Source organism: Dermochelys coriacea, chromosome 1 (assembly GCF_009764565.3).
Source record: "Dermochelys coriacea isolate rDerCor1 chromosome 1, rDerCor1.pri.v4, whole genome shotgun sequence".
Lineage (NCBI taxonomy): Eukaryota > Metazoa > Chordata > Testudines > Dermochelyidae > Dermochelys > Dermochelys coriacea.
The window spans coordinates 223,301,804-223,325,989 of record NC_050068.2 but is presented as its reverse complement, the minus strand read 5'-3'; the positions used below and the strand labels follow the sequence as shown (position 1 = coordinate 223,325,989).

The window sequence follows — 24,186 nt, the reverse complement described above, 5'->3', positions numbered from 1 at the left end:
CAAGTCCAATTCATAGCCCTCCTGTGGACATACATTTGTTAATACAGTTCTGAAGTGAGACAAGTTATAAATCCCAAAACAAAACCAGTTAAAAGTCAGCAGTTCTCCAGTGCTGTTTCACTCAGGGCCTGTTCTCCAGGCCATCTTCCTGAGAGTGAACAAATGATGTTATGTGATTCCTATAGCCCTATTCCAGGGCCTCCACATCACTGGCCATTCCCCACACTTTTATGGCTGGCCTGCCATAACCCTCATTTCAGGGGTCCTGTGAGCAGGCTCTTCTTGGCGTTCCACTCCCCAGTTCCTCTTCCTGTGGGCCCTATCCCTGCTGAGCTCCTCCAAGGCCACTTGCTTGCTTTTGGGTTTGGCCTGTTCCTGCCTGAGCCAGTTCTTCCCCTTTATCCACAGGCCTCCACACAAGCCTTCTACGCAGCAGGGCTCCCTTGGTTGGGCCAGTTTTGTCACATCTTCCCTGTATGAGCTCTTCTCCCCACACAGCAGCTTCCAACTTCTGCTCTCATGAGGTTCCTGAAGCTTTTCCCTCGGGAACTCCCACCAATATCCTGCTGCTCCTTCCTCCTGCCTTCCTCTTCTTAACTACTTTCAGGCCTCATTGGGAGGTAGCTAATGAGTCATAGGTGAACTGGATCTGTTCCTCCTTAAAGAGATTAGTCAACCTGTGACAGTGTAATAAAGGGAATTTATAGAGAATTTATTTCAGGTATATTAGGCAATCCAGGCCTGGCCCTAGATACATGGGCTTCCTAGGATTTGGTACCCTTCCCATTGTTCTCTATGCCTCGCCTCAGTCAGGAATACTCAGCCAGTCTCCTGTCATGTTTTCCTTCAGGGGAATAGTGCTATTTCTCCTCAGTAGTGCGGTGGTCTTTTAGCACCTCAGAGTCAGATGCAGTGATGTTTCATAGATGATACAAAGATTATGGGCTGCATCTGAGATCAAAAGTGCCTCCCATACATGACTGAGCAGATGTCCTTCTGTTGAGGTCAAGCACGTGGTCAGGCATCCTGAGGACAGTGAAGAGATGTTTTTAACCAACAGGTCAAACCTAATCAGAGCAATACTATATGAATGATGCCTTGTAGATGTATTGTCCTAAACAGTCACCTACTCAGCTAAAAATGATTTCTTAAATTCTTTCGATTCAACTTCAAAAGCCAAATTTTGCTACCACACTGAAATGACCAAAAACAAGATACACATACTATACACGAATCCTGGCTGTAACTAGCCCCTTGGACATTGCAGGTGTAATATATGTGGAGGATCTGTGCATAGTGGTTAGCCACCAGGAAACATAGTGCACATGAAAAGCAGAAGCTAAGCATCTGGCCCATAGCACACGTATCCCAAATTGCTTTTCTGACTCCTGTTCTGCAGGGTCTAGGAATCAATGCTGCCATTGCAATTTTTTTAGACCAGCCAGAAATAAGGTTGAAAGTTTTTACTGCCCATGAGTTTCCCCACTGCCCATGAATTTTTTGACAGGTGCCTCTGTGTAGCTTCTTGCCAGAAGTGGACCTAAAGTGATTAACATCTCACTTTACTAGCTCCAAAATACAGCTTTTGTGTACCAAAGAGCACGCTATTTTAGAACTCCTTTAACTGCTGAATTAAAAAAATAGTTTTCAAAGACATTTTGCATATGCTCAGGTTCAGATAGTTGTCCTCACAAAAGTTTTCTGTTTACACCTTTCAGCCTGTTGTTGTCTTATCTAAAGCATTTGATCCTGTAGAGTGAATGCAAGTTCAGTGATAGTTTTGTAGCTGACCCTCCAAACCCAGAACAGGGAGCCAGCCCAGCTTAGAGAACATTTGCTAAACTCTCCCTTTGTTGGGTTTGTTTTGTCACTGAAAGTTGCAAACAATTTAGTAAATTCTCCTCATGGGGAAGGTCTGATCTGGATGTCACACGTCTCACCTCTCCTTTACTCCTCCACCCCCTCCATGTCTGAAGGAAATATCCATGTATTATAGCATGAAAACATATTTTTATTATTGTGAAATATGTTAATTTTCATATTCAAATCTGTGGGCAGAATCTGCAGGCAAGGTGAACTTACAGTATAAGAGCATTCTCATATAGTCTTTGCTGCCCAAAGATGGAGTCAGAGGAGTTACACCAGCAGTAAATTTTGGCCACAGCAGCACAATTCTGCAAAGTCCTTTGATGCTTGTAAAAAGAATGCTTTACTTACAAGTCAATAACTTACACTAACAACATGCAGCTGGAAATCCGTGATGCAACCATGTTAGTTGCTGAAATGCTTTGAAAAGAAGCAGAAAGAATAGCTCTTTAAAAGTCTCAGAAGGCAAGCTCATATTGGGAGCAAACTGGAAAACAGTTATGAATTCTTTCTGTGTCTTGCTGATTAAGAATTGCAGTTACAGGTATGTCACGGGGGCCATATTGGATTGAAGTAAGCAGGTTTCAGATGTCAGATATGCAGGACCCATACTTTATCTGTGCTGCCAAAAATAACATTATACTTACACATTCTGCAAGAGGCAGATTAAAAATTTAGGTATACTATTCCAAGGAGAATCAGCTACCACATGAGTTGCTCTTTTGGTTTACATATGTGGTAACACATTGGGATAAAATTTTCAAAAGCACTTACGTTTCATTTTAAAAAGTCATTTAGATGTATAGGCCCAAATCCTGAAAGAGTATTTAGGCACCTAACTCCCTTTGAGTTCAAAGTTACAATAAGTCCTTGAACAGTCAGAAGGAGGATAAACTATCACAACTTTAATGCACAGAAAAGCTATATTTTAGGTTGTTTTGGAAGGGTTTTACATGTATTCATTTTGGTTTTTAAGTCTAATGTCTTGGGCCCTTCCATAGCTCAAAGCAACTGTTGTGTGTCTTATTGGGCAGCTGGGAATTTCCCCTTTCCAAAGACATAAAGCTCCCATTTCTAGCCCTGCAGGGATCTGATATATCAAACTTTAAGATAATGAAATATTTGTTTGTAGAAAAGTTGTCACCGATCCAGGACTGAATCATGCCCAGACTGTACCTCCCTGCAAGTGTGTTGGAAGCTGATCAGGGTTTTGAATCTTGCAGTAAGTCCCAGGGAGATGGAGTTGTGGACAGAGGGCAAGTGATGTGGTTAAAGAGGGAGTAATAAATGTATGTTATTTGGATATCACATCCGTGTGTGTGTGTATATATCAGCCTCCTAATAGTAAATGTGTCAGGATATGATGAGCTTAATTGTCTTTTTTCTGAAGAATTAAATTATATGATTTCAAATGTCCTGTTTTGGGAATTTGAGGAATAATCCCATTTTCTAGCTTCTATGGTGGTTTTGAACATGCCAGACTTGTTTGGGACTTCAGCCAGATGTTTCTTTAATTTGATCATACTTTACATACAGGCTGATTGTTGCTTCATAATAATTGCCGTGCAAAGTACATCAATAAAACAGTACAGAAAGGGATTTAATAGATAGGTGAATTACTTCTATATGTGCAGCACAAAAGTAGGAGATGAAAGGAAGATCCTTAGCTAAGGTCCTGTCTTCATTACAACATTTAATTAAGTATACAACCAGTTAGGCTACCACCTACAAACACACTTACATGTGTCTAATTTTAAGCATGTGAGTAGACCCATTGAACAGGACTACTCATGTGCCTAAAATTAGACATGTGCTAAGTATCTTATTAAATCAGAGCCTAACACCATGAATGGCTCTAAACATAGCTCTATGCACCACTTGATTAATACTCAGTAATTGCTACAAGTAAGTGTTTCTCTCTTGCCAGTGGCTTAAGGTGGCACATGCTTGCTTGTCTGTAATCAGTTAGATACACCTAGAGCCCCATGAGGCTCATGCTCCTGAGAAGCTCCTGAATTTTGGTGGCCTTGAAATGTAAATGAGCATGTCAACTTTCATTTTTAAAAAAATGACAGTATCTCGTGCCATTCCTCGTGGAGCCAGCTTTAAAAATGTGAATAATTGTTAACTGGCTGTTGAGGTTGAAAGGAACAGGCAGCTGAGTTCCACTTCTGCAGCACAAAGCTGAGGGAAAATTTTAAGTGTGCGCGCTCTCTCAAAATTGTTATGTAAAATTAATTAGCTAAATTTAGCGTCTATTCCAGATAATTCTCTCCCTACCTCTTTCCCCACCCCCAGGTGTTTAGGCTAGTGCTGTGCACAGTGAAGGGAAATTGGTTATGTTTGGAAAGAGTCATGGCAAAAAGCTGTTTCACAGACCTGCAACAAAATGCTAAGGCTAGCTTGCACGTTCCACCCCCTACTACCTGCTTGCTTATGTTTTTGCAGATTAGACAGGGCCTTTGAAACATGCCCATTTAACAGGTTTGGGTCATCTACCTTCCTTCCAGTTGTCTGTGCAGTAAAACATCCCAGGGTGCTGGTGTACAGTACATCATGTACTGCTGGTGTTCATGGGCGGCGAGTCCTGTGGGCCCGTGGTGCCGGGCACCAGGAATATTCCTGGCCCAGGGCCTGGCTCCAGCAATGTCTGAGGCCGGGTCTCTCCCTTGGCCCTGCCTTCTGCCTCAGGCGCCCCTGTCCCGCACGTCCCCCAGGCCATTTAAAACAGCCCGGGGCCCCCACTCATCACTGGCAGCGCAGCGGAGCTGAGCAACTTCCTGCCTGCTTGCTCCATGTGGCTGCTGGCCCCTCCTGCAGCCCCATCCTGCGGGATGGGTCTGTGTCCCGCCTCACGCACCCCTGCAGCCAATGAGAAGCTGGGGGGCGGTGCCTGGGAGTAGCAGCACATGGAGACTACTGGTCCACCCTGCCTAGGAGCCCTAGGTAAGCGACACATCTACCCCCACCCAGAGCCTGCACCTCCTCTTTGGCCCCCAAACTCCCTCCTAGAGCCTGCACCCCCTCCCTCTGCCCCCCCTTTGGCCCCCAAACTCCCTCCCAGAGCCTGTACCCCCTCCCTCTGGACCCCCGCCCATCCCCAAGCTCCCTCCCAGAGCCTGCACTCCTCATCCCCTCCTGCACCCCCAGCCCCTGTCCAGCCTGGAGCCTTCACACAGCACCCAAACTCCGTCCCAGAGCCTGCACCCCCCACCTCCCACACACCCCCTTCTGCCCCCAAACTCCCTCCCAGAGCCTGCACCCCTCACCCCTTCCTGTACCCCCACCCCTTGACCAAGCCCAGAGCCTACACCCAAACTCCATCCCAGAGCCTGAACCCCTCACCCCCTCCTGCACCCCCAGAGCCTGCACCCAGCACCCAAACTCCATCCCAGAGCCTGCACCCCCACCCAAACTCCTTCCCAGAGCCCAACATCTCACACATCCTGCACCCCAATCCTCTGCCCCAGCCCAGGGCCTGCACCCCAGACCTCCTCCCCCACCCAAACTCCCTTGCAGAGCCTTAGGCAGGTGGGGGGCGGAGTTTGGGAAGGGGTTCTGGGCAGCACCAATATTTCTACAACCCTGCCACCCCTGCTGGTGGTGTTCTGCATGCCTATGCTGCAGGCAGGCTATTAGCTGCTGAGGCTCAGAGTTCCACAAAGACGTTGTACAGACAGAAAGAGACAACTTGGAAGGTATGGACAAGTAAACATGGTTGACCCATGTTTGTCTTGTGGAAAAAAAAAGTTACTGTGTGGATACAATTCAACCATATTTATAACTGGGTCAGACGAGTGGTTACAAATTACAGTCTGATTTCAAAAACATAACATAAACATACTGAAGTGTTGGCAGTGCCTAAAACTGCTTGATGGAGTTAATTCAGGCAGTAGGAACAAAACAAATGATTAATGAGGTAATTTATTGTTCAAACAGCCAGATCTTCTTCCTTCACATCACATTAACTAAGTTCTTCAAAGATACAGGTCCCACAGTAGAATGTTCAATGCATACACTCACACGTCAATGATTTTCCTGTCTTCTTTTGAAGCTATAGTCCATACTGTGTCATTAGAGAGTAACAGAAGTGAATGATTGCTCAATGGTTAAAACAAATGAGCCAACTTGTTTAATGCCTCTTGTTGAAGGCAGGGAATAGTGGAAATGTTTGTACTCATGAGTAATAATTTATTTAGGTCTTCTTGGAAAAGCAGGCCCTATTTGTGTAAATTTACCATTAGACCTCCTGCACTTTCAGCTGAGAATTTCTACAAGCAGAAAGAGATCTCGGTTCCATACAGTAATATTTAGTTCACTACATTATGTGGTTTCTCTATTGTCTCTTGGTATGAAGTAGTGCCAACCTTCTTTGGTCATGTGAGTAACCTTCCACCAATCAGGAAGAATTTCCATAACCACTAGGTGTAATAGATATCTGTGTGTGAAATCCAGTTTTAATCTGTCTTTATATACATACTAATAGGGCTCCGGCTAGCTCTCAGGGCATTAGTGCCTGAGGTAATGTCTGGACTTGATACCTCTGCTCTGTATTACTCCCCGCTTCCTTCTTCCCACAAAGGCTCTCGGCTCAGCAACTTGCTTTGTTCCTAGTCTTTGTAAGATTCTTTCTCAAGTACTGCCACCCGTTTCTGCTTACTTGTGTGAAATGAGCATCTTTAGTTTCCACACAGTGCTCCAAAGGAAATAGCTGAAGCAAATATTTCTGAGGTGGATATGAGACCCAGTCACATCTGCCACATGAAAATGAGTGGAGAAAAGGTCTCTTTTTGGGTTTAGATTGGAAGATGACTGGGCAAAAACTGCAGTGGAAGAAGGACCTGTTGATGAGTATTGCATACAATTACAGTATACTGCACAATGGCACTCTAGGCAGAATTGTTGCTTATCCTGCTGAATGCCTGAGGCTGCTGTTAAGAAGCATGTTGTATTTGACATCCATAAAAGGGATAACAGCTCTCAGGAAAGGCTAGGTATACAGTGATTGTTGCTAAGCAGTCAACGTTTTGCAACACTTACCATGCTGTGGTATCTGAGAGAATCACTGACTGCCCTATGCTTAAAATATCAATATGCTTCCAAAGTGGTGCCTGTTGTAAATGTTGACTTTTTAATGATGACCTCAGAACGTGTCCTGTCTTCAGTATTGCTGATCAATCAGTACATTTGTACTGATGATATGATGTGTCTATCTTTCATTTAATTGGTTATGTTACCAGCTAGGGGAGCTTTGAAGTGAGAAGATGCTGAATCACACTCACCAAACTGGTTCCCTGAACTGTAAAGAACCAGTGCCTGTTCACAGTTGATTTAAGCTTCCTTTTTTATATACTGCTACTCTCCTAGTTCACTTTTCATGTCTAATTAATTCCAAGCACAAAGAGGTAGGGTTGGAAAAAGTTTTCCGCCCAGTGATGAAAAATCTGAAATGTATTATAATCCCCTGGTCAGTGTATGTTACTGTGACATTGCTTGGGGTACCCAGGACTGTATGTCCCTTTGTTACCCCCACCTCCACCCCGCCTCCAGCAAGAGGGAGAATTGTTATGCTTAACTGGATGTCAGCTCCCTGCCACCACCAGCCTGCTAGCCATTCAAACAATCTCCCCTGGGCTCTGCCAGCCCTTACTTGGCCTTGCAGGTTAATGATGGGTGCATCCTAGCCCCCAAATCCATTGGAAGCATCTAGCTGTAGTATTCAGCCCCTTTATCCACTGAACACTCCCAGAATTACCAGATCAGCTGTCCCCAGAAGGGACTGTGTGCACACCAGCATGGATGATTCAACTCCGGATCAGCTCCTTCCATCATACCACAGCACTGAGGTCTACTTATCACAAAAACAGTCCTAAGCTTATTATCAAAGATTAAGATTTAAGAGATAGTGAGTAAGGATTATGTAAACAGCCGGGTTACAAATAAAACAAAATAATAACATTATTTCTAGAGACTAAACTTACCTTTAACAGGCTAGCCATCTGTCTAAAGAAGTTTATCTCACCCCATGTCTACTTTGCAGCATTTTCAGGAATGTAAACCATGCTGTCTGTTTCCTTCCTTGGTGCAGGAGAAGGGCTTGTTTTTCCCCTCTGTGATCCATTCCACTTGACTCCATATGTACATGGAGCTTCCAATGTTGGTTTACAATGCTTAATATACATGGCGGACAGAGAGACAGGTGAATCAATCCTTTTGTCTGATGCAAAACCTGTTAGGCAGCTCTGCCTTGGACACAGACTTTAAAACATATTTTCAGTACATCTATCCAAGTCCTTAAATATCATCCATACCTACATCTCTCAGCAATTACGAGGATCCATCTGATATAAGCTTTTATTAGAGGCCTCATATGATGTCATTGACGGATAAATGCAATGAAGGTGATGTGCTAGGTGTAGTGAGTTTGTCAGGCCTGTTAGGAGTTGCTGTTATAGACCAGTGAACCCTTTGTCAGCTGGTACCAATGGGTCTCTGTGCCACAGTTACATGTTCCTTTCTGAGCCCAGCCCACAGGAGATATGCATCTGTTACTGTTACAGCTCTCACCTTGTAAGCTTGGCCCTTCAGTTCAAGCTGCAGAAGCTCATGCTTTTAGCACTGGAAATTCATCCCCTGGTGTTTGATCAAGATGGTGGTTATCGCATGTGCTCAGTGAGATTTGTTGTAAGTATTAACTCCAAAAATAACTAACTTCTGGGTACATGTTGGGATGATCTGAATTGTTTCCTGGTTCAGATCCTCAAACCTGAACCCTCCATTTGGATGAATTTAGATAGCTTAGAAATGACTCAGTGAGTCATTCATGCTGCCTTAACACACAGTGAGTGTCCTGTTTTCCACACTCACCTCGTAATAACTTATCATCACCTTCCCATTATATTATGAAAAACACAGAATCTTAAAAGGCTTATCAAGCATCTCCCATGTAACCTAAAACCTGTAGTATAGAAGTGCATCTCATCACCATTCCTCAGGAAGGGCAGCAGAGAAGGAATGCTACTTAGATTACTGAACTCAGGCCATCTCTCAGGCATAAAGGTTTTTCTGTTTTGCATGAGGTATACGTGAGAACTGTAATCCCTTTGCTGCATAATAAATATGAGACATGCAGCTGACAAAGTTGAACATGTAAGAACCATGGCTGTATATTGTCACATACCACTGAAATCAAAGGAATCGTGTGGCACCTAGAATGCATTAATGAGTCATTGAAGGGGTTAAAATATGAAACTGCACTAGCAGTAAAAAATACATGGCAGCTGATGACTATATGTCTTTAAGTCTTTTAAGGTAATGTTTCCTGCTTGACTAAAGTTAGGAAAGCTACATTTGGGTAAGGTGTAGTTAAATATATAATTAAAGGGAGAGCAGTAGAGTACACAAACAAATAAATGGCTTTTGCACACGATGAAGGGCCCAATCTTGTTCCCACTGAAGTTGGTAGAAGAAGTCCACATGAACTTCAGCGGGAACAGAAGTTGGCCTAGACTACTGAAGCAAAGCTGAGAACCACAAGATAATTTACTGTAATTTTTGTTTTGCTTAATCTCTACTGATATTATTGTCACTTAGAAAATGTGTCTTTTCTTTAGAAATATTCAGTTACCAATCCTGAAAGGCGTTGAGCACCTGCAACTAGGGTATGGCGCACAAATATTAAAGGTGTTCAGACTTACGGTGCTTTATTATGCAACTCAACATAAATGTATGCTCTATAAAAATATTATACCCATCAATTATATGTCTACTAGTACAACTGAAAAATACATGGAAAATATTAACTTTCACAACCCAGCCTACCAACTAAGGAAACTAGACTCCAATAAATATAAATAGCTAAGTCAAGTTAGCAATACAAGTGGTGCTGCTTGTAAATGAACCACATACATGCACAGTGAGAGAAATACCAGTCTGGGTAGCTAATTTATAGACCTTATCACACTGAAATGCCTATCAAGTGCATTTGGTTAGAGCAAGGTAAAATATTCATAGGTATCATTACATACTTGATAATCAGAAAGGGAGACTAAATTTAAAGATACAGGGCTAGATTTTTCTGATTGAATGAACTGAGGTCAGCCCAGGACCAGAGGTTTTGGGGCTGAGCACAAAGGTAGCTATGTGCCAGATGTGCACCTTCCAGATACAGAAACCTGCTGGAGATCAACCTGATCCTGAAGACTGCTCTAACTTATCCTCAGTTGTCCATAGACTAAAGAAGGCACCCTGGTCACACTGGCAATCCTACTTGCAACAGGAGCTAAAATCAAGCGTGGGATAGAGCTCCATACGACCCAAGGATTTCCCTTATCTTGTGTTAAGTGGGAATGGAAAGTAATACAATTTTTCTCACTTGCAACTTGCCATGGAAATAGTCCTCAATGAGGAGTATTGTCTTTGTTAGTTTTGAAAAAAGACTGGCTTTGTAAAGCTAGAAATACTTAAATACTGCAAACTGAACCAGTGTATTATTTTTCATTAAGACGACAGGTATGCACTTGTGGAAAAAGACATGCAATGAAATTCAACTCTGTGAGAAAGCCCAGCACAAGGCCTGTGCCCCTCTTAAACCGTGTACAGAGGGTTTAATTGGGACCGACGTAGTGCATAGCTTGTGTGCAGATTTTCTGCATGGGGGTGAATTTCACTCACTGAGTGTAAGAACAGTTTTAAGAACAGGTTAAGAAATAAAGCTCAGCTGCTGTCTTATCTTGGACTCTTTCAAGCACTGGCTAGCCCTCCAGACTCCTTATTATCTTTTGCACACGGTAAGGTGAAATAAGCAATTATGTTGTCTTTAATCTGTAATGCACTTGAAATATTTATGCCATAAGACATTACATCAGTTTATGCTGCTTTCAGGAGTAAAGGCAGCTAAGGTACTTATACTGCCTTTAGGAATTTAGATGGCTTTAAATCTTATGCCAGCTTTAAAGATGTAAATTGGCTTAACTTTTATGTAGCTTTGAGTCCCCCTTTTCTCTAATTTTTCCGTACTCTTCATAAAAATGTAGGGAAATTAAATTTTAAAAACAACAACACAATGAGTTGCACATTTTAAAACCAAAATATTTCAGGATTTTCAAAAATCGAGGTTCCTACATCACATTTAACTGGGCTATGTTGAACATGTGTAGTACTTTCTTTTCCACTTTTGCTTGTTAAAGGCATACATTGATATATTATACAGTCATATACATTTAGCATAAAAAATATAGACTGGAAAATGATCATGTTAATGTTGTAGCAACCATAACTTTTGCACTGAATATAATATAGTGTTTTGTATTAATATCACGTTCATGCACCCATGTACCTTTAATACAAGCCATCTGAGAAATGCAATCAGCAGTATCTTTACCCCCACATACATTTGAAAAGGGTTAGCTATAATTTGGCCCAGAAGGTGAAATTAACCCCTTGCAGAGGGTCAGCAGCATAAAGCCTGTATATTACTTAAATCCCACTGAATGCCCCCCAAATAGGAAGCTAATATCATCTACTATAAGACAACATTATTGATTTCATATACTATTATTGTCAACTTTTGCTTTCACTGGCTTTTACAACCTCACTCTATTGAACCTTATCTGTGCCCATCAATGGGTCTACAGAAAAAGTAAATAACATAAGAGAGATGGGTATTGCTGTCTCATTTCAAGTTAATATTTAAAATAAGATATCCGAGTGTTGATTCTCACTGGCCTCTGAAGTATGACATAAAAGATTGGAATCTATTAACTAAATCTATCTCAAATGTGTATTCTTAATTAATTAAAATAAATATTGTCTTGAAAGAGAGAAGAATACCTTTACCGGGTCTGTAGTTGTATCATGAATGCCCATTGTAGGATGTCAAAGTCCCTACCCAAGAGTGTACAATTTATAGGAAGGCTCAGTTTGACAGGTCACTCCAAAGTATGAGATTTAATGCTACAGCTCATTAAAACATTGGAAGAGAATTTGTTTGCCTGGTTTGGGAAAGGAAGATACAGCATATTTTTAATTTAAAAATCCTAAATAGCATTAGTCTGCTTTAGCACTAAAATTCTAAAGTGTTCACCATGCCACAGTTAATAGCATTTACAACACAAAAATATTTAAGAGGCTACTGTGAAACACTAATCTTAGTCAATGACAATGTTGGTTGAGCTAAATAGTTTTAAATGTTTAGTTCCTGTAACAGTGATTAATGATATCTCCATATCCTGCAATATAGAGTTTTCTATCGGGTTATCAAGCAGGGATGAAGAAGAATGGTCTGAGTGTGATCGAGAGAGATATTTGTGTACTGTCAACTTATGTACAAAACTATGAGGGTTAAAAATAAAATCAGTGCCGGAAAAGCTATCCAGTGCTGAAGAAGAATAGTTCTCTTTGGCCTGCTCTTACAACTGGATCCTTTAGTGTGGGCCACACATATAGCTGCATTGGCTTAAATAGTGGAGTCCAATTTACTTAAGTAGGGCTTAGCAAGGACTTGTGTGGATTCGGATTCCAGAATTGGGGTGATTTGGTGGTTAATATTTACATATCTCTATTGCATTGAGTATAAAAGAGAATTAGTGGATCTATCATTCTCTAATTTACTCAGAACTGTTAGTTTAAAACACACACACACACACACACACACTAGTAAAATTTATTAGCTAGAGAGTGAGGAAATATTTTGCTTTTCCCTTTTAAAAAAAATCTGAGGAGTTAACATTGGAGCCATAATCAGAAACTAATACTAGTTTCCCCCTTCCCCATGCCCCCCCCCCAAAGTGAACCAGCTATGATACTAACACCTACTGTTTATAACACTATATGGAAAGGATTTAGCAAATGTTATGGCTGCCCCAGGAGCAACTGAATTGAAAGACTTGCCCAATTCATAATCTTTGCAGCTGGTTAATCTGTGCCTCTAGCAAGTGAGATACCGTAAGAGCATAACCTGTACTTTGGTTCTTTTCAAAAATAAAAGTATTATACTAATTTTAATAGGATCATTTGACTCAAGTATATTCTGTATAATAGCCTTAGGCATAATTATTGTATTGCACTGTGGCTTATATCAACTGCAATATTACACAATGAATTTAGTGTAAAGGGAAAACATATGTATGGGGAAGTAATTTTAAATTTACTCAGCCTAAGAAATGTATAGGTAAATATACGACAGTCTCTTCCTTCTTACTCACGCATCACTCAGATTGCCTTCCCATGCGAGACCATACTTGTCCCAAATAAACAAAAACTCTTGCCATAAGCAGTAAACATATGGAAAAAATGCTAATTCAATTGAAGGGAACTGAAAGTATGTTGAAAGCTACTTCACTGTATAAATTGTCTCAATTATGCCTATTAGCATCAAAGGAGAAAACAAATTGCTGGGCAATTTTAAAAACAATCTTAACATTTCATAATATTTTGTTGTGCTTTAGCAAGGAAATTGAAATAAAGTGGTAAATGGCACTTTTATTGTACAGACAAAGACGTTTAATGCAGCAGACATTTAATGCAGCAGCTGAATATTGGGTGCAGGTTTTTAGGTGGGTTTTTATGATGGATTATACTGTAGTTTATAAAATGTTTTGCTCTATTGCAATGTCAGGCCAAATTCTACAGTTATAGCAGTATCAATCCTGCACAATGAGGTCTTGATCCTTGACTGGGGCTCTGTGATGGGGTGTGTAACTCCATTTAATTTTTCCAGTTTAATACTTATAGGGGGACATTATATTTAGGCTGCCTAACACATTCCATTATAAAATAAAAGAATCTTGCAACTTGGCATTTGTTTTTTATTTTGGTTGATTGATTTGTTTTCAAATAGCTATAACTCCTCCACAGTTTGTAGAATAACATGGAATTTTGGCAGGAGGATAATCCTGGGGTCAGTGAGGTACCTGTTGCTGGTTCCAAGAAAAAAATCAGTTCAAATTTGGCTGAATTATGAGTTGTGGCAAATGACACTCTTCAATCTGTGATTTGTGTAGCATGGCTTGTTTTTGGCAGCAAGTCAAAGTCCTCAATGTTCTACATCAGTGCATGCAAAGCAATGCCCTGGTGTCATAGTGAATATCACACGGAGCTCAGATGCTGGATGGGACACAGATAGAATGGATCTTCTTCCTCCTCTATGTAGTGTGTATTTGTATGTATATGGATTATGTAGTGATGACTGTCACTCCATAGGTAGAGCTGACACTGCGTTTACCACAGGGTGTGAGTTTCCTTAAGAATTAAAAAAAAAAAATCAAGTGCTTAAGTAGTTCTGCTTGTTTCATGCTAATGAGCTGAGGCCCAAGAGTGAGAATTCTGTAGAGTTGTATCTTCATATAAATATATCTTTTTTTTTCTGTTAGGTTGCTTAAAAAGAAAAGAACAGTAGTTTGATGCTGCTGAGGTGTCTGGAATGTTGGAAGTAATCCTGGAGAAGAAAGATTAGTGAGCAGAAGCCAGGTGAGCTGGTAATAAGCACATATAAATTACAGAGCTATTGATAAATATGATTTATTTCATGGCTCTATTGTTTATCTTAGGATTTTGCAATGTATTATATGAATAATACCACCCACATATTTGTGTGTACATTATTTATAATAATTTCACACACCTACTTCTATTTAGACTATTAATTTATAAATAATTGCTATGTATTGCCTGGAATGCTCTTAATTTTTTTATTAGCACTAAAAGAACTTTGACATAAATGCATAAATAAATGTTCCTAAGAGTTGGAATGGCTTCACCTTTGGCTGTTTACCATGTGTAAACCAACCAAATTTAAACAGAAATTAGATCAACAGCTGGAAGAATCAAAAGAGATGCTCATTACATTTGTCTAAGATAAAACTAACTTAACCTGCCATCTTTTGTGGGAGTTTCTTTTAACATCTGCAGAATAAAGCCAATAGATTTAATTCCCCACAGCCTTTAGTTTATAGATCAAATATGGCCTCTCTGAGCTGCTATTGTGTTTGTGTTTAAAAAGCTTTAAGAGTAATTATGAAAACAAAAATGCTGGAAATATTTATTTTTCTGGCCCAAGGTAATCATCCTTCCTGATCTTCAGTTATTCTAATTTAACGCTTACACTTGGATGAAATAACGAGACTTGGAGCAAGTAATTCATATGCAGCTATTGGGATGAGAAGGGGGAAGCAATAGAGGTGGGGCAGGGAGAGTCACATGAAGTGGGCTAATGTGTTTCACTTCTACCTCCTGAGAGCAGGGTTTAAATGGATCTCTCTCAAGATGTATTTATGGATATTAACCAAATCCATAGAAGGCATTTGATTTGACTTGATAGGTGAGATCCAGGCCAGGTATACCAGGAGTGTTACAATTCAGGATGAAAGTATGTTGGCTGAGCTGTAATAATAGCTGAAACCACTGTGCCTAGTTCTAGTTTATTCATTTCTTATTTTCCTAAGCAATAAAATAGCTCAAATGTTTGTGCGTTATATATTGGCGTGTGTGTTTATACCACTCACCCCACTAATACCATGGTGATATTCTTGAGATACATCACAGAGGCATATGATAAATTGCATGCATCTTGCATTTCTGACTTTCTTACCTGCACTCTGCTCACTAATCCATCTCCCATAGGACTGTGCCTCACACTCCAAAATAGTTTGAAACACCTACCATTTAAAATAGCAACAAGTCCAGTCTTGCCACAGAAGTGTTTTTCCCTCCCCTTCTCCCTCTCCAAATTAGGAATTTCTTCCTCAAAATCACAATGACCCAAGGCCAGTAACCCAAATATTTATAGTCCGTTATCATGTAGTTTCTTAGCCCAACTAAACATCTATACTCTATATAGCTCGTTTAATCTTTTATCATAGTTCCTCCAGACCTATGATCAGTTTGGGGTAGATTTAGCCCTTGTGGGGGCGGGGCGGGGTGTGTGTGTGCAAGGAGTACAGGCACAGCAACCTCCCTGTCACAAACATAAAGCTCCCCTTGAGAGGTGGAAAAGGTACTGCTCTGACTCTGCTCCTCCTTTACATCAGCCTGCAGTAAGTTTCATGCTAAGAACAGGTATAGTAGCCAGTGTGCCCATTCTGTTTGCTAGGCAACTCGAGGAGGAATCCTCCTCGCGGGTGGTGGAACCATGCGTAGAAGGCACAACTGAACTCTCTTGTTGCTTTTTGTCTGAACTCCCTCCAGTATCTGTGGCAAATTGGAGGGATTTCAAGTTGTGTGCGTTTATCTTTACAGATTAAGGGCTAGATTGTGCACAAGGATCTGCATGAGTGAACCTCATTGACTTCAGTAGGGCTTCATACGATGGGGGTGCAATGAGGCACCCTTGCACAGGGATTTGCAGGCGCAGGGTCTAAACTACAAGCAAGTCAGAAAGCTTTTATACAGATGAGATTGAATGAACTTGTTGAGAACATCTACTCCAAAAGAAATATATGCATTTTTAATTACTTTGCATACGGTTGATATCTTGTGAAAGTTCTTTCATTCTTTCTTTCAGTTTAATTAACACTGGGTATTGGGTATCATTCTGTTTTTATGTTACTCTTAATGCAGAAAAAGAATGCTAAGGGATTATTAAACATACAACCCTGCAGGGGCCTTCTCTGTTAATTAGGCATGTAAGTTAAATCCATAAAAACCTCTTTCTTGAAAACAACTGCTGCTGGAGGGGTAACACAAGTTCCTTTTGTGCTTGGCATGAGTCCTTGTAGCACAGCACACTGTTTTACTCCAGGATGTGTAAACTGTAAGTTATTGTCAACAGTAGAAACAATTACAACCAGACCTGCATATTCACGTTAACTCATGATATCACTCTAGCACCATCTCAAATTAAAGCTAAAAATAATAAAAAATGTGTTTTATTTCTGTATACTATCCTTGTAAATACCATCATAAAATTCTTCAGAGTGAGTCGATCATAAGCTAAAAAGAAGGACTTAAGTAGGGAGGGGCAAACCAATTTGGGTAAACAAGAGCTGAACATGGCTACAGGAAATCTTTGCCGATATAGCGGAAGTTGGGGTTTGGCAGGGAATGGTAGGGTGTCAGATGTTTAAATGGAGGACGGATATTTTTCTGTTTACAGCACCTTTTCAAAGGTGATACAAGTCCTGCAGGCCAGAATGCTTCCCCCATGGTTTCTGGAGACATTGTGCCTTAGAATGTCAGATACTCCTTACCGAAGTGAATGCATACAAAGACTTTTCAGGAATGCAATATGTCACACTTTGTCTCTTTGACACTCTGGCCAGAAAGATCCACACCAGAATGAGACGAGTAGCTTTGCCTGACTTATCAATTTGAACTGGCATTTATATAAACTGTGCTGTGAAGCACTCTGAAGTTGGCAATGCTCAGGTTCATGTCCAAATGCAGATATATCTAGACTTCAGATTGGCTGCAAACAAATTATAAATGACTGGCTATAACCAGTTTCACCAAACAATGTGTCTGCTGCCCCAAAGGTAGGTAAATACTGGGAGACCTCCAATTGAGTTCCCAGTTTTCTCGAAATGCATCAGCCACTTCAAAGATTCTAAACAATATACATCTGGAGAAGAAAGCTTTCAGCCCCATCAAACCAGCTCAGAAACGTCAACAACAAAATCAACAACTCAAGAAGGAAGTGAATCTATAAAGATAGTATTAAAGGGTTCACAATAGAAATAATTAATACATTATCATAACCAGTATCAAATGGTCACATTGATATACTCCGCTTTGTCTTGCCTCTTAATTTTTCTCCCCGATCATTATTAGACAAATAGCCTTTTAAAACGTTAAGACAGTTGTTTAGTGGCCCTAGTATATTAAATAGCTGATTTTAGTTGAGTTCCTAGTTCAAAGGTCTCCATGCCATAAACCAACACTGTCACCAGTGAAACTAACTAATAACCCTGTTTGCCGCCTCAGACACCAGGGACTAAATGGACATGGGTAATGTATCACTCTCTTAACCTTCAGATGTGGTATATTGTCGTGAAGTTGAGGTGCTTTGACAAGGTGATGTGGGATAAGCTTTTATGGCTGTTCTTGGTGTTGTGCCTCTTCTATGGATAAACAGAGAACTTCCATGTCAGGGTTTGGCAATGTGGCACTTTTCACCAGCATTAGATTAACTTTTGTTTTTTAAAAATTAAATAATCTTTTGCAACTTAAATGCTTAGTTTGTCAAACTTTGTTCACTAGTGAAGTTACTGCTGCTGAATGGAGCACCTGAATCATCCAGGGACAGAAGTTCATTGTTTCTTTATGAAATTGTTCTATAACATGCAGCAATAGTGCCACTGGTGGGACTTCCCCCAATTGCTGTTACACCAAAGTGCTCCAACAGTGCTCTGGTGGGACTACTTCTGTCACAAAAAGGGAGCTCTCTTTCTCTACTTCGGAACTATACCTAGGAATTGGACTGACACATTGAAGTCATGACATATAGGCCATAAAACAAGGGCCTAATCCAATTGGAATTAATGGAAAGACTATCACTGATTTCTCTCGGCATTGGATAAGGCTTATAGTGATGATGACTTTCTGGCACTACCATCCTGGCCCAAATGTGAAATTCTCTCAGAAGTTAATGGCTCAGTATCCCATGAATATTCCCTTACACCATTCAATCCACATTTGCCAAATGTTAACTTGAAATTATTTGTGCTTCACTTAGGGTTTAAATGATTCAGTTAGCTGGGTGATTTAGAATTCTAGCTCGTGCTGTACACCGGTTGTGGTGAGTTTAGAAAGAAAAGTGGAATCAAATGACACTTGATGGATCTAGGGGAAAATAATTCTTCTCTTTACCCAATATGCATGCCCTCTACTTTGGCACCATAAGTGCTGGTGTCTTCAAGTGATGTTGGGAACCGTTGTTTTTTTTTTAAGTCAGTAAACATTAGACTTGGTAACTTTCCTGTACTGAATTAGGTTTGTGCCTTCATTCATTCTTCTGAGCAACCTTTGGTCTGCTTGTGTCTCAGCTGCCCTTGATGGGGAACAAGCAGAGCAGCTGCACCTTACCAAGCAGTCCTGAGTAGAATAATACCTGTATCCAAAGTTACTTAGTTTCCTCTAGTAGATTGGGTGATCATTCATCTTCCTGAGTCCCATAGGATCTTCTGTTACGCGTGCTGTGAGGGGAAACAAGGAAGCGGGGGGAAACAGATCAGCCACATTAGGCTGAGTTATAATTTGGATCACAGCTGCTGCAGTTACAGTTAAATTCTTCCAGATGACACGTGCACAATGAATCGCAATATGCCTGAGTTTGCATATGCTTTGTGACTGTGATGAGCTCACGGCAGGAGAGGGGTGTTGGGTTCAAGTGCCCCATTGACTGATGTTCAAGCCCAATCTAAGACCTGCCTGCTATTTTTCAGGTCTTTGCTATTAGTAGTTTAAAAAGGGGTAGGTTATTCCCATTGGAAAACTTGGTCTCAGTTATTAAATAATATACCTCAACTTCCAAGACATGAAACATTGCACATATGTGGCAGGGCATACATGACTGCTGTCATGTGGAATGCTTCCATAAAGCTGGAGGGGAATGAGTGCCCATTGCTTCATATGAGCAGGTGATGAAATCAAAGCCTATCTTTGCCTTCACCCTTCCCATCAGCACCAACAGCTTACAGTCTGTTAGAAAAAGACATTGCTGCCCTTTTATTGACCTCCCTAGTGTGTTGAGTGACTGGCAGTGCTAAGCCACTAAGAAACAGGGTGTGCATATAGTACCCAAAAAAACTTTCATAAACACCTGTCAAGAATATGTTTATCTGGGACTCCGAGGACACAGACATAAGTTTGCCTCCACTCCTGACATATTGGAACAGCTACATGCACTCTGACTTCCTCTGGTTAGCCTTGCTGCGTTCAGGATTTTAGTAAAAGATCAACCTGTTTCAGTCTTCTGCTTTGGCCATACTCTCTTTTTCCTTTGTGAATCATTATTGGCAGTGTTCTTCCCAGGAGTGAATGTTCTCTGCAGCCCTAGTGTCTAAGTCAGATTTTTCCTATAAATCCTGTTAAGAGGAGATGGAGAAGTTAAACAAGCTTCTGCTAGGTGAATGGAATTGGTAGGGTGATGTGTAGAACCTTTTTCTTCTAACTTATTGCTTTAAATCCTAGTCTGGATTTGTAGTGGCATAGACTGTTGAAGGTTGTTCTGTAATCTGTATAAATTGAGTTGGTGGTCTCATTGTTTCCTAGCGCATCAGTGTTCACAATACCAGATCTGGCAGCAATGTTGGAATTTCGCAGCACAGAAGTCAAGGACTGAAACAGCACGAGAAGAGGACTACCCTAAAAACCCTTACAGCCGATTTCATCCCCACTCCCCACCTCAAGCCTCAGGATTGTTGGCTGGGTTGATTTGCAGATGGATGGATTGCTGTCATCTATGTGTTACTCAGGTTGTAGCTAAACAGAGGATTTTTGTCTCCAAGACTCAATTCAGCACCTCTTACAAACACTGAATACATGTTAAAGTATTCTTTACAAAAATGAGAACTTCAGTCTTAGGGCATATCTACACTGCCCTGCTGTTTGGACTAATTTTGAAGAGGACTATACTAATGCGAATTCAGGACCTTTAAGTACATGCCCACAGCATCTACATGGGGGAGTGCAACACTATGGTGCACATTGCTATTCATACTCCCTCAATCTGAACTTCTGGGCAGCGTAGACATGCCCTTAGAACCTATAGCATTGAGTGGGAGCTTGGAAACAGTTTGATTCACCCTCTAACTGGAAGAAGAGCTGAGGGTCAAAGCAGGAAGAGCAGGGGACACAACCGTGTCTGGGTAAAATAATGCACTGTAGGAGCTACTTTCTGTTTCCCTGTCCCACCCCAGCCTGCTCCAGTTCACTGTCCAGTCACCACAGAATGCTAGAGGGGCAGCCTTACAAAGGAGAAGGGAAGGGCAATTCAGTGACTCTAGTGAGCTTTACCCACGTCCTGACTATCCCTATCATGGCCTGCTTGGGGTCCATGTCCAAGGGTGGAGGTTTCCGTTTTTTCTAACTCCAGTCCAGTCCCAGCTACAGCTGTTTCTTTCACTGTCTCCCTTCCCTACAAGGCATCACATGTTATCTAGTATAATCAGCTCCTTTCTTCAGGGCTTGCTCTTGCTTCCTCTTAAGTTTGGCTCTAATATTCTCAGTTTCCAAAGAACCACATTGAAAGGGAGAACTGCAGATGAGCACATAAGCCTAAAGGTGGATTTTGTTTTGGTTTTAACTAACACTATGAATGGAGCTGGGGTGATCAACCGGAGGTAACAACCATCACAGGGATGAGTCATCTGGCTCTCCATCTTCCCCTGTTACAACAAGGTAGAGGGCTTGAGGCAAGTTCCTGGCAATAGTTGCAAAGCTGGGCAGGGATTCCCTTTTGCAGCAAAGAGGGCAATTATTAGCTGTCGTTACTTGCTCCCTTTTAATTAGCCTTTGGATGTGCATTACATAATTCAGTCTCCTTCCCTGTCTGTGATGGCTCAGTGCTCAAGGTAGCACCAGGGTCACATGTATGCTCTCTCTCATTTTATTGACTCATTGAGTCACTCTCCCCCACACAAATGATTGTGATTTGGGTGGGTTAATTCTCCAAATAAAAATTATCCAAATATTCTACACTAAATTATAACCTAAACATATTATACTAAAATTGCAAGTCATTGTTTGGGTGGATAAGGTCTAGATGCAAGTCTGTCTAGCAGTTAAAATATGGCACCTCTTCCTGCTCATCTGTTGGTGCAGGAAGGGTCAGATAAAAACAGAAGATCAGGAGAACGTCTCTGGAGACAAGTCAGTAGAGGCCCAAAGTGGCAATGAGGTGTGAGGAATTTAGGACAAACTTTTGTTAGGATTAGCTTATGTGGGTTGGCTCTATATATCCAAATGCATGTATGGTAATACTACTAATGCTTACCATGTATACACTGTGTAACATTTTCAAAGGCCTGTGATCACACTAATCATAATAATTAGCTACATATATTTCATAATGCAATGTTTTTCTACAGCATCATTCACAAAAAGTTCCAGTGAACTTCACATTTCTGACATAATTAAAAGCAGCATCAGACACATGCCTCTTCAGTTTTGATTCAAAAACTAAACCAGATTCTGATTTCCGAATACATGTAAGAAGCTGATTCCATAATCGTGGGGCATAAATACTGAAGGCTCCAGCCACCAAACGTTTCCAATTTATATTTAGGACAAGCCAATGAATCAGACTCTGACCTCAAATTATGACTGGGAATGTAAAATTAAAGTAAATTGTAAAGATATTCTTGACCAATGTGAAGAATCTTATAGGTTAGCAGAAGTACTTTGTAATCATCAGGACAAAAATGTAACTACTAACCAATGAAAAGATTTCAGCTCCAGGACATTTTATTCCAAAGTCCCTGGCTGAATCTTTTGCCTTTTCCAGTGAGACGGCTGCACTTACTTATGTAATGTAGCAGTCTACAGTACATATGTTCCGTATCAGCAAATTAATTGAATTTGTTCACAAGTTCCAGTTACTGGGATCTCCTTAAACCAACTCAATGAGACTTGAGATTGAACTCTGAGTTTTATTGATCATGTCTGCACTGAGTGGTCACAAACCTCACTTTAAGTCCTGCCCCAAACTTCTCAAATTTGGCCTGGATTCTCTGGACTTGGCATCTTATTTAATTGTTCCAAAGCCCTTGTCAGGAATGGACATTACATTTACCAGCCTTTAGCTGGGACTAATACTGTACCTGAACCTAGAACTCATTTGTTATTTCCTTACATAGCTCAATCTCCTCCTGTAATTTAGAAACAGGCTTCATTTCTCTGTGTCTCCATTGTCTTCATATAACGGAAAATAGGTCTTGAATTTGCTGCTTTTTCATTTAACAGTTGTCAAGAGGGAAGAGTTGCCTGCCAAATGCTCCTGTCATTCCAATGTAATAGTGTGCTTGATCTCAACAAAACTAAGTGTCTCACTTTTGACTGACCAAATGATTTAATACAGATTGCTTTAATAAAGTAGTCAGCATAATTTGTCCTTAAACCCAGTCTGGTAGAGCTTGCTCACCAGACTTTAAATTGCTGACAAACAGCTTATGGTTTTTCACATTTGGCAAACTCTGTTTAGACAAAGCCCACTCTAGGGTTGGAATAGAAATAGGTGTTTTAACTAGAGCTGGGAAATGTTGGTGGAAAAAAGGCATGAAAAGTATGTAAAAAATGATCACCAACTCATTTTGGTTGGTTTCATTTGTACAGCCCCTTACCCCCATGTGAATGTATATATCAGTGTATGTGAAATCTGGAAGATTGATGATTTGCAGTGAGTCATGTAAAACTTCCAAAAGCTACTTTTCATGTGTAAATTCATACTAGTAAATTCTGGAGAAGCTGCTGGTAGAGGGAGAAGGTGATGGCAGCACCCACCTACAAAAATGTGGTCAAGTGCATTACACAAAAAGCGGGGGGGCTATATTCAATTTTTAACTCTGACTAGCCTTAATAATATTTCTAACTTTAAACACATTAGCTATGAAGTAGATAAATACATTCCTGTTTTTCCAAAAGGAGAAACTGAGCGACTAAGTGACTTGCTCAAGGTCACACAGCAAGTCAGTGTCAACTAGGATAAAAAACAGGTTTCCTACTTATTAGGCATGTGCCCAATCTATCAGAGTGCAATGTCTTCCAAACAAGTCACTTAACCTTTGTGAGTTTCAGTTTTCCCATCTGTAAAACGGGGCTGTGATGTTTACCTGCTTCACAACTGAAATATATTTATAATATGCTCATTGAATGCAGGATATTATTAAAACCAGGCAGTGGCAAAAGGAGCTGGGGGGAAAGGGGGCTGGTAATAGAACTTGGGAAAGCCTTGCTCCCAACTCAATCCCCTACCATGTAGCTTTTGCATGACATAAACACAACAATGTCTGTTTCCTCCTTCAGTTCTCCAGCAGCTTTTTTAAAATTCACACGTGTAATTTTTCAAGCAAAAATTGCTCTTTTTTCGCAAACATTTGGATATTGAAGAATATTTCATATGCAATTAATCTAAAATGTTCAAGCATACGTGTGACCCAATTTCTACCATTGTTTTTAGTATTGTGGTAGCACCCAGAGACTCCAGTTAGGAAGCAATGACCCAACATACTAGGCATTGTACAAACAGCTAATAAAAGGTGGTCACTATCCAAAAGTGCTTGTATAATCTTCAGTTGCATATTCTGTAAAATGCTCCAGCCAGGCTGACCTCTGTGCCCATGCAGAACTTTGCTGAGGTTAGTGGAGCTCCATTCAGATGCATAGTTC

General features: G+C 40.8%; 1 long non-coding RNA gene across 2 annotated transcripts; it reads left to right on the top strand.

The window, feature by feature from the left end:
* Window positions 1-4,606: 4,606 nt before the first annotated feature.
* Window positions 4,607-23,244, top strand: LOC119843670. Of its 2 annotated transcripts, none has more exons than XR_006281553.1 (3): window positions 4,607-4,812; window positions 14,238-14,334; window positions 20,074-23,244. It is a non-coding gene; the product is annotated as an uncharacterized LOC119843670 (long non-coding RNA). The 2 variants fall into 2 exon arrangements; XR_005289035.2 differs by lacking the exon at window positions 4,607-4,812 and adding an exon at window positions 5,400-5,564 and having other exon boundaries at window positions 20,074-22,906.
* The last annotated feature ends 942 nt before the right edge of the window (window positions 23,245-24,186 follow it).